The following is a 22547-nucleotide window of genomic DNA, read 5'->3' as shown; positions in this document are numbered from 1 at the left end:
CGGTAATTAGGGGAGCAGAGGAGCCCGGGTGGCCACCTCTCCCGTCCTAGGCAGGGTGGAAAACGCATCTTTATTTCTCCTGCCCCATGTCAACAGTGTGGGGGTCAGTGGCTGAGTGGAGTGTCCAGCAGGGGGTGCTCTCTGCTGGCAGTCAGGGCCAGGCGGTGGGAGATGCTGTGCAGCAGGGAGTAGGGAGTTATGTGCGGCTGTTCGCAGCTGCCCCACACCAGAGGTGGCTGCATCTCACCGCCGGGCGAGCCGTCCCCATGCAGCGTTCTATGTAGCTATTCACCAGCTGCCCTGCCCCAGAGGTGGCTGCATCTCACTGCTGGGTGAGCCGCCTCCGTGCGGTGTTACGTGCAGCTGTTCCCCAGCTACTGCGCCCTAGAGGTGGCTGCAACTCAGCACCGGGCCAGCCAACCCTGAGTGGTGTTACTTGCGGCTGTCCTTCATCTGGCCAAGCAGCTTGATTTTGCATTGTCTTCCACAGGAAAAACATTTGTTTTCCCTGTGAACATTGATGAACCAAAACAATTTGTGGGTTAACGTTGGTTAAAATTTCCTCCCCAGTGCTAACCCCACTCTCAAAACGGGCTTGTTTTCCCCCGGCTGCTGTCCTGCCAAACTCCTAGCCCACCCCATGGTGCAAAGATCTTTCCTAATCAGCCCCCAGGCACAATGCCAGCCACAGATACAACAGGGCTGCTGCGACTGTCTTGTAAGACCCAGATCATGGTGAGCATCCCAGCAGGGCTCTCGAGCTCCTAATGGGACACTCCCCAGAGCTAGGTACATTTTAATCCATCTGAATGCAGGGTTTGCCATCTAGGAACTAGGAGGCCAGGCCAGACCTACACAGTGGGGGCTGGGTCCCGGAAAGCAGGGCTCTGGGAAGGAGCTAGAGCAAACAACTCAACACGAGTTGATCGCTTGATGATTCCCTGCTCTGGTCTTTTCCTCTGGGGCACCTGGCACTGGCCACTGTTGGCAGACGGGACCCTGGGCTAGATGGACCTTTGCTCTGACCCAGTCTGGCCGCTCTTATGTTCTTATGAGGGGTTGCAAGTGCTTTGGAGGACAGGATTAAAATTCAAAACGATCCGGACAAACTGGAGAAATGGTCTGAAGTAAATCGGATGAAATTCAATCAGGACCAATGCAAAGTTCTCCACTTAGGAAGGACCAACGGGCAAGGACCGCCTAGGAAGGAGCACTGCGAAAGGGATCCGGGGGTCAGAGCGGATCAGAAGCTAAAATATGAGAGAACAGTATGACACAGCTGCAAAAAAAGCGAACCTCCTTCTGGGCTGCAGCAGCAGGAGTGTGGCAAGCCAGAGACGAGAAGCGATTCGTCTGCTCTGCTCCGTGCTGATCTGGTCTCAGCTGGAGTATCGGGTCCAGTTCTGGGCGCCGCATTTCAGGAAGGATGTGGACAAATTGGAGAAAGTCCAGAGAAGAGCAACAAAACCGATGAAAGGTCTAGAAACCATGAGCTCTGGGGGAAGATTGGAAAAACGGGGTTTGTTTAGTCTGGAGAAGAGAAGACTGAGGGGGGCACGTGAGAACAGTTTGCAAGTACGTAAAACGTGTTTACAAGGAGAAGGAGAAAAATTGTTCTCTTTAACGTCCGAGGACAGGACAAGAAGCCATGGGCTTAAATTGCAGCCAGGGCGGTTTAGGTTGGACATAAGGAAAAACGTCCTGTCAGGCTGGTGTAGCACCAGAATAAATTGCCCAGGGCGGTGGTGGAATCTCCGTCATTGGGGATTTTTAAGAGCGGGTTGGACAAACCCCTGTCAGGGATGGTCTAGATAATACTTAGTCCTGCCATGAGAGCAGGGGACTGACTAGACGATCTCTTGAGGTCCCTTCCAGTCCTGATTCTGTGATTCTATGAGTCGTTATCAACGGTTTGCTGTCAAACTGGGAGGGCGAATCTAGTGGTGTCCGTCCTGGGTCCGGTGCACTCCGGTATTTTCATGAATGACTTGGCTAACGGAGCGGAGAGCCGGCTCCTAATCCCTGCAGGTGACTCTCCACGGGGAGGGGTGGCCGGCACTTTTGTGGCCGGGGTTAGGGTTGAAAACGACTTGGACAAATCGGAGAATGGCTCTGAAATTGAGCAGGGCACATGGGACAAGGACCAAGCCCAACGTACGCTTCCGAGAAAGGAAAAATCAAACGCACAGCTGCTGGCCGCATCGCCGACGGGGGGCGGGAGGTTCCTGCGGGGGACAAATTGGATTCAAGCCAGCAGTGGGGTGAAGTGTGGAACAAGCAAATCTCTTCCTGGGGGGGGGATCAAAGGAGGCTCGTTCACCTGGCTGGTGGGGAAAGGTTCAGAAACTGGCCTGCTTGGCCTGGGAAAAAGCCTGACGGGGGATCAGAGAAATCTGTCCCGGGCTGCTCTGAATAGGCCGGAGATCACTCGTTCTCCGTGCCCGCCAAAGGCAGGAGAAGCCGGGACGGGCTGAACGCTCCGCATGGGAGGTTGAGATAAGAGATTAGGGAAAAGGGTGAGTCTCCTACAGACTTCCCCGGCCCCAGTTGTGCTCTCTGTTCCCCCTTGAATCGGGGACTCGGGATCCCAATGGAGGAGGAAGGGAGACCCCACACAATACAGCAGCACCCAGGCTTGGGGGTTTCTGAGGGTGGGGCGCCCATTGGAAGGTGTATAAGCAATGGGGCGCCCCCGGCATTCGCCGGCTGTGTGAGGGGCAGAATGTCATGCTCGGAAAATAATCAGAACATAAGACCAGCCGTATGGGGTCAGCCCAGTGGTCCGTCCAGCTCAGGAGCCTGTCTCAGGCAGTGGCCGGTGCCAGGTGATTCAGAGGGAATGAACAGAATGGGGCAAATATTGAGTGACCCATCCCCTGTGTCGGCCAGTCCCAGCTCCTGGCCATTGGATATTTAGGGACACACAGAGCATGGGGTTGCGTCCCTGCCCATCTTGGCTAATCGCCATCGATGGACCTACCCTTCAGGAACTTCTCTCATTTTTTTTATGAACCCCATTCTACTTTTGGCCTTCCCAACATCCCCGGGCAAGGATTTCCACAGGTTGACTGGGTGCTGGGTGAAGAAGTCCTTCCTTCTGTCCGTTTTAAACCTGCTGTCTATTAATTCCATCAGGTCACCCCAGTTTTTGTGTTATGGGCAGGAGTAAATAACACTTCCTTATTTACCTTCCCCACCCCAGTCATGATTTTATAGACCTCGATCATCTCCCCCTTAGTCGTCTCTTTTCCAAGCTGAAAAGTCCCAGTCTCATTAATCTCTTCTCATACGGCAGCCGTTCCAGACCCTCATCATTTTTGTTGCCCTTTTCTGAACCTTTTCCAATTCCAATCTATCTTTTTTGAGATGGGGGCGACCACATCTGCACGCAGTGTTCAAGGTGGGGGCATCCCATGGATTTATATTGAGGCAATGTGATATTTTCTGTCTCATTATCTGTCCCTTTTCTAATGGTTCCCACCACTCTGGTCACTTTTTTGATGCCACGGCACACTGAGTGGATGTTTTCAGAGAACTCTCCACAAGGGCTCCAAGATCTTTCTCGAGTGGGAACAGCTAATTCAGACCCCAACATTGTGTACGCATGGTCGGGATTCTGTTTTCTGATGTTCATTACTTGGCATTTATCAACACTGAATTTCATCTGCCATGTTGTTGCCCCGTCACCCAGTGTTGAGGGATCCCTTTGTAGCTCTTCGCCGTCTGCCTGGGACTTAACTATCCTGAGTAGTTTTGTATCATCTGCCAACTTTGCCACCTCGCTGTTCACCCCTTTTTCCAGATCATTGATGAATACGGTGAATAGGCCTGGGCCCAGTACAGACCCCTGGGGGACACCACTATTTACTGCTCTCCAGTCTGAAAACTGACCGTTGATTCCGAACCTTTGTTTCCTATTTTTTAACCAGTTACTGATCCATGAGGGGACCTTCCCTCTTATCCCCTAACAGCTTACCTTGCTTAAGAGCCTTTGGTGAGGGACCTTGTCAAAGGCTTTCTGAAAGTCCAAGGACACCATATCCACTGGATCCCCCTTGTCCACATGGTTGTTGAACTCAGCCCTGATTGTTGGCACAGCTGGGGGCAGGGAACAGGATGTGGGTTCTTTCCCCTCTTGGGGGCGCCGATCTGGCCCCAGGATGGGTTGGACTGGCTGGCTCAGGGGGGACAGGGAGTAGGATATGGGGTCTTTCCCCTCTAGGGGGCACTGGCTCTGACCTGGCCAATTCAGTGTGCAGGGGACAAAGGGAGAGGCTGGGGGTAAGCACCCCAACTCCTATTCACAGCTCTTCAGAGAGGCCCCAGCTCCTGCTGCCCCTCAAAACTCGCCCCCTAACTAAAAGCAGAATTGGCTGCACCGAGACTGCAGATGCTCATCCCGGGGGTGAATAGCGCTAACGAACCCCACGGGGCCCGCGCTAACGAACCCAATTAGTGCTAGGTCCCCTTGGTGCCCGAGCCTCACCCCGACCCCCCCATGATTAATTAGCCAGAGCCACAACCAAGGAGCAAATGAGAAAATTTGGGACTCAGGGGAGGAGTGAAAAAGTCCAGAAGTTGCTGTGAGTGGAAAGAGTTTGACAGACGTACAGCTCCCGACACCCCTGCCCCATGTCATGTGGGGGGCCAGGAATCCAGATACCCCCACCCCATATCACCCAATGGGCCATGGATCCAGATACCCCCGCCCCATATCACCCAGGGGGCCCGTGGATCCAGATACCCCCGCCCCATATCATGCAGGGGGCTGTGGATCCAGATACCTCCGCCCCATATCACCCGGGAGGCCATGGATCTAGGTACCCTGCTACACCCCTAGGTAGTCGTCTTAGTGTTTGTCTACATGGGTACACTCAGGAAATAGTATACAAAATCCTTGTAATTGAATTATTTAAACCAGATTAATCTCCTCTATAGAGAGCCCCTGGTTTGGAACTAAAGTGGCCTTAATTCTGTTTAATGTAATTCAGTTAATTAATGGAATTAAACTAAACCACATTAAATCTGAATTAAAATGCCTCTTCTCAACTAAATTAAGGCCACTTTCATTCTGTATGGGAGGGTCCACAGAGGGGATATAATGCGGCTTATCTAATCCACTTTCCATCCACTATCTTGACTGGAATGGTGTATTGTGTGTGTCCTAAAACGTGAGTCTATCTGCATCCAGCGCTGCCAGCAGCGACCCGAGATTGCAATGCCGACAAGCAATCCCCAAGTTGGTCGGATGGAGAGCTGTGTGCTGTTATGGCTCAGGTGAACGAATTAGTCTGGTACATCAGCAGAACGCAGAGAGACACCCAGTTCAGAAGACACTGCTGTGCTTGTCTTCTGAACGGAGGGTCATAGACTCATAGAAGATTAGAGTTGGAAGGGACCTCAGGAGGTATCTAGTCCAACCCCCTGCTCAAAGCAGAACCAGCCCCAACTAAATCCTCCCAGCCAGGGCTTTGTCAAGCCAGGCCTTAAAAACCTCTAAGGAAGGAGATTCCCCCATCTCCCTAGGGAACCCATTGGAGGGCTTCACCACCCTCCTAGAGAAATAGTGTTTCCTAATATCCAACCTAGACCTCCCCCACTGCAACTTGAGACCATGGCTCCTTGTTCTGTCATCTGCCACCACTGAGAACAGCCGAGCTCCGTCCTCTTTGGAACCCCCTCCAGGTAGTTGAAAGCAGCTATCAAATCCCCCTGCACTCTTCTCTTCCGCAGACTAAACAATCCCAGTTCCCTCAGCCTCTCCTCGTAAGTCATGTGCCCCAGCCCCGTAATCATTTTTGTTGCCCTCCACTGGACTCTTTCTAATTTGTCCACATCCTTCTTGTAGTGGGGGATCCAAAACTGGACACAGTACTCCAGATGTGGCCTCACCAATGCCGACTAGAGGGGAACGATCACGTCCCTCGATCTGCTGGCAACGCTCCTGCTAATGCAGCCAACCTGCTCTTGAAATCCTCCACTGACAGCGATCCCACAGCCCCCCTTGGGAGCTGGTTCCGGAGCTGACCTAGATCTAGAGTTAGAAAGTTTTTCCTAAGGCCTTATCTACACTACCAAATTAATTCGCCCTAACTCATGGTGGCATCCAGCTGCTACAATAACTCCATTGCTCGTACGAGTCCACACGGGGTTTCTGGTGTCAGCCAGAGCGCTTACATCGATTGCATTGTCAGTGCAGTGTGTTGTGGGACCGCTCCTGGACGCCGCATCGCCACCAACACTACGCCGACCTAACGTCCCCGTCTGTGACTCTACGCCGCTCGCGGGGGAGGAGTTGTTAAGTCAGCGTGGTGGAGCGGTTTACGTCGGCAGGAGCAAAATTGAAGTGTAGACACGTCCATGGTTAGGTCAACGTGAGCTGCCTTGCGTTGACCTATCTCCATAGTGTAGACCAGACCTAAGATCTAACCTCTATCTCCCTTGCTGCAGATAAAGCCCATTGCTTCTTGTCCAAAATTCAGCAGACACGGAGAACACTTGATCCCTGGCTTCTTTAGAACAGCCCTTAACAGATTTGCAGACTGTTATCAGGTCCCCTCTCTGTCTTTTCTCCAGATTAAAGATGTTCCGTGTTTTTAAACCTTTCTGCCTTGGCCACGTTTGCTCAACCTTGGATCATTTTGCTGCTCTCTCCAATTTGTCCACGTCTTCTTGATAGCGTGACGCCCAGAACTGGACACAGCCCTGTTCCACTGCTGAGGTCTGAACTTTGTAAACTTTCATAAAAGACCTCGCTTGGTATATTTTGACAGTACAATCACATTGGATTCAATCCATTGGTTTAACTGCTTATATTGAGGGGGGAGGGCGGGTTCCACCTCTTGCTGGTCTGGGAGACCCAGCTCTGGAGTAGACATAACCGAAGAGTCACACTTAGCCAGACAAGACATATATTTTGTAACATGGCCATGAGCCCGTAACCAGAGAGACAAGCGATGCCTGAAACGGCCCGATGCTGGTACAAGTTGGCCAGGTGTCAGAGTAGCCGTATAAGAACGGCCAAACTGGGTCACATCAATGGTCCATCCAGCCCACTGTCCTGACTTCCAACAGTGGCCAGGGCAGATGCTTCAGGGGAATGAACAGACCAGGGTAATTGTTGCGAGATCCATCCCCTGTTGTCCACTCCCAGCTTCTGGCCATTGGATGTTTAGGGACACCCAGAGCATGAGGTTACATCCCTGACCATCTTGGCTAATCGCCACTGATAGACCTACCCTCCAGGAACATATCTCATTCTTTTTGGAACCCAGTTCTACTTTTGGCCTTCACAACATCCACTGGCAAGGAGTTCCACAGGTTGACAGTGCGTTGTGTGAAGAAATACTTCCTTCTGTTTGTTTAAAACCTGCTGCCTATTAATTTCATTGGGTGACCCCAGTTTTTGTGTAAAGAGAAGGGGTAAATAACATTTCCTGATTGACTTTCTCCTCCCCATTCATGATTTTCTAGACCTCTATCATATCCCCCTCTTAATCATCTTTTTTCCAAGCAGAACAGTCCTCCTCTGTTTAATCTCACTGCATCGAGCGGATGTTTTCAGAGAACTGGCCACGATGCCTGAAAACACGTGTCAGGCCCGCGGTTCTCGAGCGGTGAGGTTGCAAATAAATAATCAGCAGCAGAGACAGAAGTGGAGTTGTCTTTCGTTGCTGGTTTCCTTCCATGTTTCATGTGCATTTGTCTTACATTTCCAGTGCTTAACTGCTTTGCCTTCTCTCCATAAAAGGTGAACAGGATTTTTAATGGGGTGTTTGCCAGGGGGGTTAGGCAGGCTGATGGCTCTGATACCAAACCCCAAACTGTGTTTAACACTGTTTAATGTGGGACGGTGAGAGGGTCACATCTCTGGGCCCGTTTATTCCATGGAAATTACTCCAGCATTGGGGATCTAGAACTTGGGGCTTGAGGGACCTAGAACCTTGTCAGGGACCTAGAACCTGTATCTTCCATAAAAGTTTAAAAGGAATTTTAACAGGGTCACATCTCTGGGCCCGTTTATTCAATGGAAAGTAATCCAACATTGGGGATCTAGAACATGGGGCTTGAGGGACCTAGAACCGTGAACTCTGGAGCTGAGGACCGGTCAGGAAATGCACGATGACTGAGGAGGGGAACCAGACTTGGAGCTGGCGCTGTGAGTGCCAGTTCGAGGAGGGCTGGAGTGGGTGTGTCTCTCCAGCTCGAAATGTAGACTTACCTGGAGGAGGAAGGAGCACTGGGACCTGTACATGGGGCTGCCCTCCAAGGCTTGGAGCCTAAAGCCCAGAATGGACCCTGACATGAATGAGGATTCAGAAGCTAAAGCTCCTGGCATCTTCTGCCAACCTCAGAGGTTTGGGGGCTTCTGAGTTGACGGTGGGAGCCCACTGGGGGAACATCCTGGGGCAGAGGCGGGCGGGCTGGCAGTGCCGGGGTCCAGGGCTGCTGAGAAGTGGGCGGGAGAGGATTCCAGCCCCTCTTGAGACCTCATTAAGGCCTCCCCAGCTCGGGGGAACAGGGAGCTCCCAAGGCACCAATCAGGACTTGTCTGCCTGGTTTTGGGAGGGGCTGGAAAGGAGTGAAATACCCCCACTGGCCACCCAGCCTGGCTCTTTGCTCCTCTGCAGGGTGAGAGATCCGGGCCCCAGTGATTCCCCCCCACCGCCACTCCCCCTGCCCCGAGAATGCTGGCCAAGCCCCGCCACGCAGCGGAGAATCTGAAATCAGGTAAGCAGAGGGTCGGGGGCAGGGGTCTTCGGATCAGCATGGGGGGTCTATCTCCTGGCATCAGTTGTGGGTCACTCCACTATGACATGATCTGGAGGATGGTGTGGATTGCACTCTCAGCAAATTTGCGGATGATACTAAACTGGGAGGAGTGGTAGATACGCTGGAGGGCAGGGATAGGATACAGAAGGACCTAGACAAATTGGAGGATTGGGCCAAAAGAAATCTGATGAGGTTCAATAAGGATAAGTGCAGGGTCCTGCACTTAGGACGGAAGAATCCAATGCACCGCTACAGACTAGGGACCGAATGGCTAGGCAGCAGTTCTGCGGAAAAGGACCTAGGGGTGACAGTGGACGAGAAGCTGGATATGAGTCAGCAGTGTGCCCTTGTTGCCAAGAAGGCCAATGGCATTTTGGGATGTATAAGTGGGGGCATAGCGAGCAGATCGAGGGACGTGATCGTTCCCCTCTATTCGACATTGGTGAGGCCTCATCTGGAGTACTGTGTCCAGTTTTGGGCCCCACACTACAAGAAGGATGTGGATAAATTGGAGAGAGTCCAGCGAAGGGCAACAAAAATGATTAGGGGTCTGGAACACATGAGTTATGAGGAGAGGCTGAGGGAGCTGGGATTGTTTAGCCTGCAGAAGAGAAGAATGAGGGGGGATTTGATAGCTGCTTTCAACTACCTGAAAGGGGGTTCCAAAGAGGATGGCTCTAGACTGTTCTCAATGGTAGTAGATGACAGAACGAGGAGTAATGGTCTCAAGTTGCAGTGGGGGAGGTTTAGGTTGGATATTAGGAAAAACTTTTTCACTAAGAGGGTGGTGAAACACTGGAATGCGTTACCTAGGGAGGTGGTAGAATCTCCTTCCTTAGAGGTTTTTAAGGTCAGGCTTGACAAAGCCCTGGCTGGGATGATTTAACTGGGAATTGGTCCTGCTTCGAGCAGGGGGTTGGACTAGATGACCTTCTGGGGTCCCTTCCAACCCTGATATTCTATGATTCTATGATTCTATGACATTGACTCCCACCCGGCCTTCCCCGCTGCTCTAACCACCAGACCCCACTCCCCTCCCAGAGCTGGGCAGAGAACCCAGGCGTCCTGGCTCCTGGCCCCCCCCTGCTCTGACCACAAGACCCCACTGCTCCCCACCACCACAACTCAGGACAGGTTGCCAGAGTCCAACACCGAGTTGCTCCTGGCATTTTCCAAACCTCGGCTCCGCTGCTGACCTGATTCCCATTGGCAGCCCCACACCCTGGCCAGCCCAAGCCCCTTGTCCCCAGGCCGGATGCTCTGACTCCACAGCTCTCGGCAGAACCCCAGCAATGTGCCAGCCCCCCAAAATGGGGCCCACTCCACCTTCAGGGTCGGCCCCACGGCCTCCCCGCCTCTGAGACTGAGCCTCCGGGCTCCGGGCCTCCTGCTCCATCCCGGCAGCTCTGCCCGGCGTGTCCAGCTGAGACAGACCCCTGGTAGAGCTGGTTACCCCCCTTCAGGGACACAGGCACCCCAGGATTTGCTGCAACCCCCCCCCCCCGCCTTTTCCAACCAGAGCCGGGTTTGCTGGCCCCTGGCATGCAGCCTCGGGGGTAGTGTGGCTCAAAGAGAAGCAAGAAGGTTAAAGCCTCGGCCAGCCATGTCAGAGCATCTCCCAGCCGCACGCTGGTGGCCCCGTGTCTCTTGGTCCTCGTCGTCCAGCCCAGCCCTTCATCCCTGTCCCGTCCCCGGACTTCCTCAACAACCCGCTGGTTGGGCCCCAGACAGCCAGGCGGCAGCCCCCGCTCCTGGCTCCCGCGCCAACCCAGGGGCAGACTTAACCCTTCCCCCCCTTCGCCCACTGGCCAGCAACGCAACACCCAGAGGGAAACTGAGGCAGCATCCCAACGCTATTACAGACTGGTCCCACCGTGTCACAACTCTGTAGACAGCCTGTGGGTGGAGGGCACCGCCCCGGGAGGTGATTCGAACCCCTCCCGCGGCCTGAGCAGAGACCCCACTGAAAAGCCCCACTCTTATTAATCTCTCCTCATACAGAAGCTGTTCCATACCCCTCATCATTTTTATCGCCCTTTTCTGAACCTTTCCCAACTCCTATATATCTTGTTCAAGCTGGGGGCGGACGGGATTTACATAGAATCATAGAATATCAGGGTTGGAAGGGACCTAAGGAGGCATCTAGTCCAACCCCCTGCAGGGCCGATCCCCAATTTTTGCCCCAGATCCCTAAATGGCCCCCTCAAGGGGTTTAGCAGGCCAAGGCTCAAACCACTGAGCTATCCCTCCCCCTGATTTACATAGAGGCAATAGGATATTTTCTGTCTTATTCTCTCTCCCTTTCTTGATGGTTCCCACCGCTCTGGTTGCTTTTTTGATGCCGCGGCACACTGAGTGGATGTTTGCAGAGAGCTCTCCACGACGACCCCAAGATCTTTGAGTGGGAACAACTAATTCAGACCCCATCGTTGTGTACGTGTGGTCGGGATTCTGTTTTCCGATGGGCATCACTTGGCATTCATCAACGTTGAATTTCATCTGCCATGTTGTTGCCCCGTCACCCAGTGTTGAGGGATCCCTTTGTAGCTCTTCGCCGTCTGCCTGGGACTTAACTATCTTGAGTAGTTTTGTATCATTTGCAAATGTTGCCACCTCGCTGTTCACCCCTTTTTCCAGATCATTGATGAGTACGTTGAACGGTGCTCGTCCCAGTACAGACCCCTGGGAGAGAAAGAGAGAGAGAGAGAGGCCCCTTTAGCAGATTTCAGGATTCACACAGGCCAGAGAGTGTCCCCCTCAGTCACCCCGAGAAAAACGGCCAGTGATGGAGAACCCACCGCGCCCCGGGGGAAATTATCCCCAGGGCTCATGCCGCTCGCCGCTAACAACGGATGCCTTACTTCCCGTCTGAACTTGTCCAGATTCAACTTCCAGCCCTTTGGATCGGGCTCAGCCACCACTATTAAATCGTTGTTCCCCACGTCAGTACGTACAGACGGGATCCAGTCACCTCTTCACCTTCTCTTTGTTCAGCTCAATAGGGGGAACTCCTGGTGTCTCTCGCTCTCAGGCAGCATTTCCAGCCCTTTAAATCATTCTCGGGGCTCTTCTCTGACCGCTCCCCGGCTGATCAACGTCCTTCTTGAAAGGTGGCCACCGGAAACGGAGGCAGGATCCCAGCAGCAGCCGCACCAGGGCCAAATCCAGAGGTCAAATCCCCGCTCTGCTCCGACTCGCAATTCCCCTGGTTATACATCCCAGGATGGCATTAGCTCATCTGGTCCCAGTGTCGCACTGTGATCTCCCATTCGGCTGATTGTCCCCCCCATGACCCTCAAATATTTTCCAGCATCCCTGGGCTGAGACCCACGGCTGGAAACACGCCCACACGACAACGATTCCTGTTGACAGTCACATTCTGAGATCTATCAGTTAGCCAGTTTTTAAACCCATTGAATGGGGCAGGGTGTGTGTTTATTTCATATCCTTCCAGGTTTTTTTAATCGCGGGACCAAGTCAATATCCTCACAGACGTCTAAGTCTCGGACATCATCAGAGCCGTCCCCTTGAGTAACTGGACTTGGAATCTCATCTCCAGACGATTCCAAGTTAGTGCGACAGGGTCTCTCCTCCGTAAACCCAGCCTGGGGCCAACCGTCAGTTCCCCACGGCTCCAACCGGCTGAGGCAACCCCACGCCAGCCCCCCCACAGGCTTGGGGAGCCTGGACCCAGCCCCCAGCCCTGGACACTGGGTCATCAGAGATATGCCCCCACCACACACACACCTGGCTTGGTCACATTGTTAGGCTAGTGCTGCCACCCAGTGGCCGTCCCCCCTAAGTGCAGCCCCAGGGGCGGGGGTGGGGACAGGAATCCAGTAGTGGGGGGATGGGATGGAGGGGGCAGAAATACTCAATGGGGCAAAGCAAAAAGGTTCAGGGACTTCCACTCATCATGGAGAGTGGGATCTAGTGGGGGGCGGGCTGGGAGCCAGGACTCCTGGGTTCTCTCCTCTGCTCCGGGAGGGGAGTGGGGTCTAGTGGTTAGAGTGCCGGGGGGGGGGGGCAGGGGAAGGGGGCAGGGCTGGGAGTCAGGACTCCTGGGTTTTCTCCCCAGGTCTGTCACTGACCTGCTGCATGACCTAAGTGAACCCACTTCTGCTCTTTGTGCCTCGTTTGCCCCCCTCCCACCCAATATCGAATGGGATTGCCTGTGCTTTGAAGGAGGGACTGTCTTCTCCTGTGGGTCTGGGCAGTGCCTGGTGCGATGGGGCCCAGATCTCGGTTGGGGTCTGGGCAGCGTCTGGCGCGACGGGGCCCTGATCTCAGTTGCTATCACTCACTGAAGGGGTGGATGGAGTATTTAGATGGCTAGATGGATGGAGGGATGGATGGGTGTGTGGATGGATGGAGTATTTAGATGGATGAATGGAGGGATGGATGTAGTGTTTAGATGGCTAGATAGCCGGGTGGATGGAGGGATGGAGTATTTAGATGGATGGAGGGATGGATGGTTTGTTTGTAGATTAGCGGATGGATGGAGGGGATGGATTCCTAAATTCCTAGATTCCGTGGCCAGAATAGACTATTGTGGTCACCTAGTCTGCCCCCCGTATAGCCCAGGCCAGAGCCCGTCCCCACCGTAATTCCCAGGGCAGAGCTTTCAGAAAAAAATCCCACCTTGATTTCCAAATGGCCAATGATGGCGAAGCAACCGCGACCCTTGGGAAATTGTTCCTCACTGTTCAAAATTCATGATTTATTTCCAGACTCAGTTTGTCCAGCTTCCACCTCCAGCCATAGGACGGGGATCCACATTCCTCTGCTGGACTGATGGGGGCCCATTAGTAAATATTTCCTCCCACACGTTGGTACTTCTAGCCGGGGATCAAGTCACCCCTTCACCTTCTTTGCTGCACTAAATAGACCGAACTGCTGGCCTTTCTCACTTGAAGGCAGGTTTACTGATCACTTCACCATTGTTGTGGCTCTTCTCTGAGCCCTCTCCAATTTACTAAGATCCTTCCTGAACTGTGGGCATCAGAACCGGATGCAGGATCCGCAGCAGCGGTCGCACCAGGGCCAAATCAAGAGGTCAAATCACCTCTCTGCACCGACTCGAAATTCCCCTGTTTACATAGGTACCGGCTTCTTCCGGGGCGGGGGGGTGGGGGTGCTCAACCCCCTGCTCCAACCCAGAGCCTGCCCCCACCCCATCCCTTCCCTCAAGCCCCCACCCCTGCCCTCTCTTCCTGCCCCTGCCCCACCTCTTCCCACCCAGTTCCACCCCCTTCCCCCAGCGTACCCTCTCCCCACTCCTCCCCCTCCCTCCCAGAGCCTCCTGCATGCCGCGAAACAGCTGATGGCGGTAGGCGCTGGTGGGGAGGGGGAACTGGCTGCCAGTAGGTGCTAAGCCCGGTTATACATCCCAGGGTTGCATTAGCTTTTTTGACCCCAGAGTCACACTGGGAGCTTGTGTGTTCAGTTGATTATTCCCCACCCTGGATTCTGCTGCTCCCCAGAAGACAGACAGCTGCCCTTGTTCCTAAATGGACCCAATTACATTTAGCTATATTAAAACACCTATTCTTTGCACGCACCCAGTTTACCAAGTGATCCAGACAGCTCTGTATCAGCGACCTGGCCTCCTTCTTATTTACTCCTCCCCCAACGTTGTGTCATCTCCAGACTTCATCCAGGAGGGTTCTGCTTTCCTCCAGCTCACTGATAAAGATGGTACCTGGCGTAGGGACAAGCCACAGACCCTGCAGGATCCCACTGGAAACCCACTCGCTCGATGAGGATTCTCTGTTCACAGATACATGCTCAGATCTATCAGTTAGCCAGTTACACGCCACGTAAGTTAATTTTATATCCTTCTAGTTTTTTAATCTAAACGTCACGCGATACCAGGTCAAACACCGTACAGAGATCTCAAGCGATGGTTTCATGCAATTACCGTTAGGAACCAAACTTGTAATCTCGTCAAAAAAAGATCATGAGTTCGTCTGACAAGCTGTATTATTCAGAAACCCATGGTGACTGGCATGAATTACATTACCCTCCTTTAATTCTTTATTAATTGAGTCCTGTGTCAGTTGCTCAACTATCCTGCTCCGGATCGATGTCCAACTTACAGGCCTACAATTACCCGGGTAGTCCCATTTGCCTTTTTTACCAGTTGGCACAACATTGGCTTTCTTCCAGTCTTCTGGAATTTCCCAAACATTCCAAGACTTATTAAAAATCAGCTTGAACAGTCCAGGGAACTCCTTGGCTGGCTCTTTTAAAACTCTTGGATGGAAGTTATCTGGACCTGCTGATTTAGAAATGTCTACATTTAATGGATGGCTGGATGGGATGATTAGTGGATGGATGGATGGATGGGTAGTGTGAAGAGTGGATGGGTGAATAGATGGACAGACAGATTGGTAGTGTGAACAGTAGATGGGTGAATAGATAGATTGATGGATGGACAGGGTGATCCATGGATGGATGAATCGATGAGGTGATTAGTGAATAGATGGATGGATGGATGGGTGGGTGGGTGGATGGATGGCTAGAGTGAAGAGTGGATGGGTGAACAGATGGATGGATGGATGGGTAGGGTGAAGAGTGGATGGATGGATGGGGGTGTGAGGGGGGTTGGAAGGATGGATGGGGTGATTAGTGGACAGATGGATGCAGGGATGGAGGGATTTGTGTGTAGATTAGTGGATGGATGGATGAACAGATGGGCGGCTGGCTAGACAAATGGATGGATCTCCTTTCATCCATCACCCACACTCTCAGCCGTATCCCCATTTCTTTCCCTGATCAGGCCCATAGACAGCAGCAACGGCAGTGTCCACCCTGACTTCCTCCTGCTGGGGCTTTCCAGCCGCCCCGGCCAGGAGCACCTGCTCTTCTCCCTCTTCCTCTGCATGTACCTCCTCAACCTGCTGGTCAACCTACAGATCCTGCTGCTGACCCCCACCGGCACGGCTCCCCCATGTATGTCTTCCTCAGCCACCTCTCGCTGGTGGACGTCTGCTTCACCTCCACCACCATGCCCAAGCTGCTGGCCAACCTGCGCGCCCGGCCCCAGGGCATCCCATACACCGGGTGCCTGGTGCAGATGTACCTCTTCGTGGCCTTTGCCACCCCCGAGAACTTCCTGCTGGCAGTCATGGCCTGGGACCGCTCCCTGGCCCTCTGCCGGCCCTTGCGCTACGCCGTCCTCCTGAGCCCTCTGCGGCGCCGGGCGCTGGTGGGCACTGCCTGGCTGCCGGCCCATCTCCACTCCCTGCTGATGCCCCGGCTCTCCGCCCGCATTTCCTCGGCGACTTCCAGCCCTTGGTGGCCTTGGCCTGCTCCCAGAAGCGGCTCAACGAGCCACTCCGCTTCTTGGAGCGGGGGCGTCCTCCTCATCAGGCCCTTCCTCCTCATCGTCCTCTCCTACGCCCGCATCCTCCGGGCCGTGCTGCGGGTGCCCGGGAGGCACGGCAAGGCCTGCGGTGCCCACCTGGCTGCGGTGGGGCTCTTCTATGGCATCGCCATCGGCGTCTACTTCCCGCCCCTCTCCAGCTACTCTGGGGACGGGGACAAGCTGGCCTCGGTCACGTACACCGTGGTCACCCCCACGCTCAACCCCTTCATCTACTGTCTGCGCAACCAGGACATAAAGGCCGCCCTGCGGCAGGGCCTAGACAGGCTAAGGGGGGCGTGGTGGGGCTGGGGCAGGGGGTCAGGAGAGGTAAGGCCAAAGGGCAATGGGGGAGGGCTAGGGCTGGGCTAGGGGAGGAGGTGGGTCTCTGTGGGGCTGAGGGGCATGTCCTTTTGGGGGGTGATGCATGTGGGGGGATAAAGGGACATGGCCTGTGAGGTGATGTGGGGGTGTGTCCTTTTGGGGAATGAGGGGGCATGTCCCTTTGGGGTTGAGGGGTGTGTCCCTTCAGTGGGTGTGTCCCTTTGAGGGTAGGGGCGTGTTCCTTGAGTGGGCGTGTCCCTTTGGGGAATGAGGGGGCGTGTCCCTGGGGGGATGGAGCCTGTGTCCCTTGAGGGGGTGTAAATGGGGGGAGCCATGTCCCTGTGGGGTGAAGGGGCATGTCTCTGGAGGGAGTGAGTCCCTGTGGGTAGAGGGCGGGTCTCTTGAGAGGGCACGTCCCCAGTTCAATTCCGGGAGCTTGCCGAGTCGCGGTTCGCCATGAGCGTGTCGATCCCTTTCCTTTTCAACTTTGCCACGACATTAAATCTCTCCGCCTCTTATAGGCCACTTCCCGAAGTCAGGGCCGGCGCCGTTCCCGCCTCTTGGCCAAAACTCCTGATCGTAAACTGTCGCGCAGGTTGGTTTCTCGGAGGCCCACTGATCTCCGGTCCGTGGACCGAGTCTTCGGTTGCCCCCTCGGTTGTCATTACAAGAGCTGTCCTACCGACAGAAATCTCTGGTCTCCGCTGGATCATAGTACGTTCAATTGAATATATATGATGGGTACACGGATGTTACGCTCTGACACCGTCCAGGGGCCTTCGACGACCACTGAGGTGGGGCTACATCCTCCCCAGTTTACTCTGGCGTGACTCAATCCTTCCTCAGAGGTCGCTGAGAATTCACTCCAGGTTTACTCTGTGCTTCCTCAGAGCTTCACCGGTCTTCACTCGACTTGATCCGACTTTGCTCGTCCCTTACTCAGACTTTGCTCTGTCCTTACTCAGCCGTTACTCTGCTTTTCCTCAGCCCTTGCTGAGAGTTTATTCTGGCCCTGGTCAGGGCTAGTCTATGCAGCCAGAGCTTTGCTGGGACAGCTAGCGTCACCCCAGTGAGCTTGTCTGCCAAGACAGATTCGGTGGGAGGGGAGCAGGGTCTAGTGGTTAGAGCAGAGAGGGCTGGGAGCCAGGACGCCTGGGTTCTCTCCCTAGCTCTGGAAGGGGAGCGGGGTCTAGTGGTTAGAGCAGGGTTAGCGATCTCGTCCTCTGTCCTCAGCCCCCACCCACCCCCTGACTGAGCCCCCAAACGTGCCCCCTAAACTCACAGACTGCCACACCTGATACAAAAAGAAAAGGAGTACTTGTGGCACCTTAGAGACTAACCAATTTATTTGAGCATGAGCTTTCGTGAGCCACAGCTCACTCACGAAAGCTCATGCTCAAATAAATTGGTTAGTCTCTAAGGTGCCACAAGTACTCCTTTTCTTTTTGCGAATACAGCCTAACACGGCTGTTCCTCTGACACCTGATACAGGGAACCAGGACTCTCCCCAGCTCTGGGAAGGGAGTGGGGTCTGGTGGGTTAGAGCAGGGGGGCTGGGAGCCAGGACACCTGGGTTCTCTCCCCGGCTCTGGGAGGGGCGTGAGGACCAGTAGGGGTGGGTTTAGGGTGACTGGCTGGCTCGGGGGCTGGGGAACAGGACATGGTGCCTTTCCCCTCTGGGGGGGCCAGTTCTGAGGCACCCCAGGAGGGCAGAGCCTGGCTGACTCACGCCGCTCTCTCTAGTTGTGGGGAACCGGCTGGGTCCCGGCACACGCCCGGCCCTTTCTAACCTGCCAGGCTAGGAACAAGGCCGTGTCTACACAAGAGCGTCACTCCAGATGAACTGAAATCGGTTTGTAACGAAAGCGCCGTCAAGGGCTTTGGCACCGTCTGTAGCCTGAGTCACGGCCCGGGCGGTTCAGGCTGAACAGGCACCTCATGCGCCGGCCGAGGCCGGCAGTGCCCCCAGGGAGGTGTCCCCCCCCCCCCCCCCCCCCCCCCCCCCCCCCCCCCGGCACCCTTGCATCAAACCTCGTCCGGCCAAGGCCTGGGGGGAAGTGGAACAAGCCTCTCGCTTCTCTCCAGCCTCTCCCCAAGCTGGGGAGAGAACCCAGGAGTCCTGGCTCCCAGCTCCCCCTGTTCTAACCGCTGTTCCCCTCCCAGAGCCAGGACAGAACCCAGGCATCCTGACTCCCAGTCCCCAAGTCTTATCACTAGAACCCCCACCCCCCAAGCGGGGGACGGAATCCAGGCGTCCTGGCTCCCAGCCCCCCCCCAGCTCTAACCCACCAGACCCCACTCCCCTCCCAGAGCCGGGGAGAGAACCCAGGAGTCCTGGCTCCCAGCCCCCCTGCTCTAACCCACCAGACCCCACTCCCCTCCCAGAGCTGGGGAGAGAACCCAAGAGTCCTGGCTCCCAATCCCCCTGCTCTCACCCACTAGCCCCCACTCCTCTCCCAGAGCCCGGGGAGAGTCCTGGCTCCCTGTATCAGATGTGGCAGTCTGTGAGTTCGGGGGGGGGGGGGCAGGTTTGGGGGCTCAGTCAGGGGGTGGGTGGGGGCTGAGGACAGAGGATGAGATCTCTGGGCCAAAGGTCTAACAGCCCCACCCCGCCCAGCCATGAGGCTGGGTCCCCCCTCCCCAAGCTGCGCATATCAAAGGGCAGGAGATGGCCCATTGTGTAGGGCTGGGCCCCCTGGCTCCAGGCGTCTATTGGCATGCAAAGAGCTGCCAGGGGCCAGCAGGAGCTGGAGTCAGCTAGGGCGGGACCCCCCAGGCCTGACCCCCGCCCTGCCTGCCCCTGCGCCCAGCCCCGGACCCTCAGAAATCACCCCAAGCAAAGCCCTGGGCCCCCAAACTCAGATCCCATCCCCCCTCCTGCGTCTTCTCCCCACACTCAGCCCCTGCCGCCTCCCGAAACTCAGTCCCCCCAAACAAACTGTCTTCCCTCCCCATTCCCCCCAACAGAGCTCCCATCCCCCCATCCCAGCCCCCTCAAATTCAGCCCCTGTCCGTCCAACTCAGCTCCTGTTCTGTGCCCCAACATAACCCATCAATTTAAGCCCTGCCCCCCAACATAACCCCATCTGAGCCCCCCCAAATTCATTCCCCATTCTCCCAAAAATAACCCCCATCCCAGCCCCCTTCAAATTCATCCCCTGTCCCCCCAACTCAGTTCCTGTCCTGTCCCCCCAACATAACCCCCTTCCCAGTCACCCTCAAATTCAGCCCCATCCCATCAACTCCCACCCGCCCAAACTCAGCTCCCATCCCCCCAAAATAACTCCCATCCTAGCCCCCCTCAAATTCAGCCCCATCCCATCAGCTCCCATCCCCCCAAACTCATCTTGTCCCTTCCCCCCAAATCCCTCCATCCCAGCCCCCCTCAAATTCAGCCCCTGTCCCCCCAACTCAGCTCCCAGCCCTATGCTAGACTCCCAAACTCAGGTCCCAGCCCCCCAAACTTGTCCCCTCCTGTGCCCCCAGACTCAGACTGAGCCCCCTGCCCTAATTTAACCTCCATTTCTGAGAACCCCCCCATTTCACCTTCACCCCAAACTTACACTCAAGGCCCCAAATTGTCACCCACTCCAATCTCCACATTCACCCTGAACTCCAACCGGGGCCTCTTTTTTCCTGGTGCTCAGACTGAACCCCCAGACCTTTGCCCCATGGAGAGCCACCCCCTGTACCCAGCTCTCCCCATATTCACCCCAAGGGAGTCTCTGAAACCGCCACCCCCAAATGTAAACTGCTCTAACCCACCAGACCCCACCCCCCTCTCACAGCTTGGGAGAGAACCCAGGAGTCCGGGCTCCCAGCACCCCCAGCTCTAACCCACTGGGCCCCACTCCCCTCCCAGAGCGAGGGAGAGAACCCTGGAGTCCGGGCTCCCAACACCCCCAGCTCTAACCCACTGGACCCGACTCCCCTCCCAGAGCCAGGGAGAGAACCCAGGAGTCCGGGCTCCCATCACCCCCTGCTCCAACCCACTGGACCCCACTCCCCTCTCAAAGTGTGGGAGAGAACCCAGGCATCCTGGTCCAGGCTACCAGCTCCCCCTCCCCCGCAACAAACTGGGCTTTTAGCTGTTTTTAGACTCTCTCTAGGGCAGATTTCCCCTTCCCTGCTGGGCCCTGCCCACCCCCCTCGAGCCCCACTGATATGCAGGAATCTGGGCCCAGGGCTGAGCTGGATTAGTTTGCAAATGAGCTGGGGGGATGGGGGGGGGAAGGCAAATAGAGACAAAGGCCCAGGGAGAACAATAGAGATCGGCCCCCCCACCCCCTCGCTGGAGCCACTCCACACCCCAGCCTGTCTGCCCCCTCCCCCCTGCCCATCACAGAGATCCCCCAGTCACAGACTGTCTGCCCCACCACGGAGATCCCCCAATCACAGCCAGTCTGCCCCCCGCCATCACAGAGATCCCCCCAAACTCAGCCTGTCTGCCCCCCCATTACAGAGATCCCCCATCACAGCCTGTCTGCCCCCCGCCATCACAGAGATCCCCCCAAACTCAGCCTGTCTGCCCCCCCATTACAGAGATCCCCCATCACAGCCTGTCTGCCCCCCGCCATCACAGAGATCCCCCCAAACTCAGCCTGTCTGCCCCCCCATTACAGAGATCCCCCATCACAGCCTGTCTGCCCCCCGCCATCACAGAGATCCCCCCAAACTCAGCCTGTCTGCCCCCCCATTACAGAGATCCCCCATCACAGCCTGTCTGCCCCCTGCCATCACAGAGATCCCCCCAAACTCAGCCTGTCTGCCCCCCCATTACAGAGATTCCCCATCACAGCCTGTCTGCCCCCCGCCATCACAGAGATCCCCCATCACAGACTGTGTGCCCCCCCATCACAGAGATCCCCCAAACTCAGCCTGTCTGCTCCCATCACAGATCCCCCAAACTCAGCCTGTCTGCCCACTGCCATCACAGAGATCCCCCATCACAGACTGTGTGCCCCCCGCCATCACAGAGATCCCCCAAACTCAGCCTGTCTGCCCCCGCCATCACAGAGATCCCCCATCACAGCCTGTCTGCCCCCCGCCATCACAGAGATCCCCCATCACAGACTGTGTGTCCCCCACCATCACAGAGATCCCCCCAAACTCAGCCTGTCTGCCCCCTCCCCCCTGCCATCACAGAGATCCCCCAAACTCAGCCTGTCTGCCCCATCACAGAGATCCCCCAAACTCAGCCTGTCTGCCCCCATCACAGAGATCCCCCATCACAGCCTGTCTGCCCCTCCCCCCTGCCATCACAGAGATTCCCCCAACACAGCCTATCTGCCCCCGCCATCACAGAGATCCCCCATCACAGACTGTGTGCACCCCACCATCACAGAGATCCCCCAAACTCAGCCTGTCTGCTCCCATCACAGAGATCCCCAAACTCAGCCTGTCTGCCCACTGCCATCACAGAGATCCCCCATCACAGACTGTCTGCCCCCCATCACAGAGATCCCCCTAACACAGCCTGTCTGCCCCCTCCCCTCTGCCATCACAGAGATCCCCCAAACTCAGCTTGTCTGCCCCCATCACAGAGATCCCCCATCACAGCCTGTCTGCTCCCATCACAGAGATCCCCAAACTCAGCCTGTCTGCCCCATCACAGAGATCCCCCATCACAGACTGTCTGCCCCCCATCACAGAGATCCCCCCAACAGAGCCTGTCTGCTCCCGATCACAGAGATCCCCCCGTCACAGACTGTCTGCCCCCACCCCAGCCCGTCTGCCCCCCAGCACAGAGCCTCCCCGCACCCCAGCCCATCTGACCCCACCCATCACCGGATCTGCCCCCCCCCTCCAGTCAGCCCCCCAGCCCAGCACTGGGGCCAAGGCAGGGAGCTGGGTATGATGGGGATTTGTTGGCCCTTAGCCGGGGTTAGCGTGAGCCAGGTGCATTCTGGTAGCTATCCCACAGTGCCCAGCGCTGAGTTTGGGGGGCTCTATCGGGGGAGGGACACAGCAGAGAAAGGGCCTGCAGGGATTCTGGGAGCTGAGGTGGGGTGACGGCCCAAGGCTCTTCTCCTTTGGGAGGGAAGTGGCGGCAAGTGGTTGCGGGGGGGTGGGGGGGGGAGAGCTA

At 55.8% G+C, this 22547-nt stretch overlaps 1 pseudogene; it reads left to right on the top strand.

Annotated features, from left to right (window-relative positions):
- Nucleotides 1-8121: 8121 nt before the first annotated feature.
- On the top strand, nucleotides 8122-17190 carry LOC125628442 (olfactory receptor 1E16-like; annotated as a pseudogene).
- The last annotated feature ends 5357 nt before the right edge of the window (nucleotides 17191-22547 follow it).

The sequence above is a fragment of the Caretta caretta genome, chromosome 23, assembly GCF_965140235.1.
Source record: "Caretta caretta isolate rCarCar2 chromosome 23, rCarCar1.hap1, whole genome shotgun sequence".
Lineage (NCBI taxonomy): Eukaryota > Metazoa > Chordata > Testudines > Cheloniidae > Caretta > Caretta caretta.
Note: the sequence above shows the minus strand (reverse complement) of the source record. Positions and strands in the feature narration are given on the sequence as shown.